General features: G+C 39.7%; 1 protein-coding gene across 3 annotated transcripts in view; it reads right to left on the bottom strand.

Annotated features, from left to right (window-relative positions):
- LOC126995809 (putative uncharacterized protein DDB_G0292292) overlaps positions 1-2,500 on the bottom strand; it is a 112,373-nt gene that overhangs the window by 40,510 nt on the left and 69,363 nt on the right. Inside the window, exon 1 of one of the 3 annotated variants that reach the window (XM_050855664.1) lies at positions 2,115-2,500. This exon is cut by the window's right edge and continues 213 nt beyond it. The exons of the other annotated variants lie outside the window; for them this stretch is intronic. The gene's annotated coding sequence lies outside the window, so the exon portion shown is untranslated. The remainder of the gene's footprint in view (positions 1-2,114) is intronic. 3 annotated transcript variants of the gene reach the window in all.

The following is a 2,500-nucleotide window of genomic DNA, read 5'->3' as shown; positions in this document are numbered from 1 at the left end:
CCTCTCCCACTCCCTCCCTTCCTCCCCCCCTCCCTCTCCCTCTCCCTTTTCCACTCCCTTTCCTTCTTTCTCTCCCTTTCCCTCTCCCACTCCCTCTCTCTCCCTCCGTCTCATTCCCACACACAGAGCACATCACCTAATTCCCTTCACACCTTTTAATTAACTCATTACGACAATTAGCGTCCACCTTTCCCATCAACACCTGTGCTCCGCCGTAATCACTACTACCACCACTAATACCTCCCTCTAATACACTCATACGTTCCCCCTAATACACTGCTAATACCTTCACATAATTATTAGTCTTTAGATATCAATTAGGGTCATTTAAGTAAGCTTCGTTGGCACTTAAAATTAAATTCGTATTACATTGGGAGAGAGAGTGTGTGTGTGTGTGTGTGTGTGTGTGTGTGTGTGTGTGTGTGTGTGTGTGTGTGTGTGTGTGTGTGTGTATCGATCGCTTTTAGTATTCACGGCTATTTTATTATTATTATTATTATTATTATTATTATTATTATGAGTAGAAGTAGAAGTAGAAGTAGTAGTAGTAGTAGTAGTAGTAGTAGTTAAATAATATTCATAACATCTAATTTTCCCTTCTTCAATACGAAACTCTCTCTCTCTCTCTCTCTCTCTCTCTGGCACGTGTGTGAGGATCGAATATCGTCGAGGCGGGGGAGAGAAAGAGAAAAGAGAGGAGGAGGAGGAGGAGGAGGAGGAAGGGAAAGAGGGAAGAGAGGAACCCCAGCTGAGGGATCTCACACGACCCTCGCCTCTCTCTCTCTCTCTCTCTCTCCAATTCCATCTTTATTGTCAATCAGGGCGTGACACACACACACACACACACACACACACACACACACACACACACACACACACACACACACACACACACACAGAGAGAGAGAGAGAGAGAGAGAGAGAGAGAGAGAGAGAGAGAGAGAGAGAGAGAGAGAGAGAGAGAGAGAGAGAGAGAGAGGAGGATTACGCCTACACTCTTTGAACTGATGTAAAACCCCCTGGAGTCTCTCTCTCTCTCTCCGCCGACAAGCGTCTGTGACAAACAAACACAGTGAGATTGACAGACGGATAAACAGACGTTAAACACACACACACACACACACACACACACACACACACACACACGGCTTTCTCAGTGGTGCCTAAAACTTGAGAGCTAACTTTAAAATAGCTACTAGGCCTATGCTCTCTCTCTCTCTCTCTCTCTCTCTCTCTCTTCTTTCATTAATTTCCTAGCCTTTTCTTCTCTTCTGGAGCTGCTAACTAACTAACTAACGTCTTGTATAAAATGATAATACAAATACTAATACTTCTACTACTAATAACAATAACAATAATAAGAATAGCTCATTTTTTTCCATACATATCTGGACTCACCCACCCACATTAGATAAGGCTTTGGTAGAAGTTGTGTTACAAGTATTTCCATGGATAGTTTCGTGAGCCTGGTGATAGTTTGACAAGACTTTCGTAGAGGTTCTGTTAGTAGTATTTCCATGGGTAGTTGTGTGAGCCTGGTGATAGTTTAACAAGACTTTCGCAGAGGTTGTGTTAGTAGTATTTCCATGGATAGTTTCGTGAGTCAGTGATAGTTTGACAAGGCTTTCGTAGAGGCTATGTTAGTATTATTTCCATGGGTAGTGTTATGAGCCTGGTGATAGTTTAACAAGACTTTCGTAGAGGCTGTGTTAGCAGTGTTTCCATGGGTAGTGTTACGAGTCTAGTGATAGTTTGACAAGGCTTTCGTAGAGGTTGTGTTAGTAGTGTTTCCATGGGTAGTGTTACGAGTCTAGTGATAGTTTGACAAGGTTTTCGTAGAGGTTGTGTTAGTAGTGTTTCCATGGGTAGGGTTTGTCAAGGCCTTTGCACCACGAACGTAAGAAACACTCAAAACAAACCCGATTCATCTCCCTTGTGGCCTTCTGAGAATATGCATACATTGTCTCTTTGTTTGTGTGTATGTATAAGTGTATCCTTGTGTAAGTTAATAATTGCAAGGATATGCGTGAGCTTTTATATATAGGTACATTAACTGCTTCCTTAATAAGTGTTTTTCTATATAATTTCTGTCATTTTTTTGTCGTTTAATTCACCTTCTTTCCTTTCGCACGTATATGTAAAAAAAAAGATATAGACACTTTCTTTTATACGCTTTCTTTTAATTATTATTTGCATTTATTTTCTCTTTTTTTGTATAATTTTTTTTCTTTGTTTGTTTCCTCTGATTGTTTTTTTTTTCCTTGTTGCTTCTTTACTTTCATTTCCTTTCTTTGTCTTTTCAATTCACAAGCTTCTTTTTCCTTTCTTTATTTTCCTTTTCTTTCTTTTTCTCTCCTTTCACTCGTTCTATTTCTTTTTTTTCTTCTTCTTCTTTCTCTTTTGTCTCTCCTCTGATTCGTTTTCTTTTTTTTCCCTGTTCCTTCTTTATTTTCATTTTCTTTCTTTGTCTTTTCATTCGAACGCTTCTTTTTCACTTCTT

Source organism: Eriocheir sinensis, chromosome 9 (assembly GCF_024679095.1).
Source record: "Eriocheir sinensis breed Jianghai 21 chromosome 9, ASM2467909v1, whole genome shotgun sequence".
In the NCBI taxonomy this organism is placed as follows: Eukaryota; Metazoa; Arthropoda; class Malacostraca; order Decapoda; family Varunidae; genus Eriocheir; species Eriocheir sinensis.
This window is presented reverse-complemented; position numbering and strand designations above follow the sequence as displayed.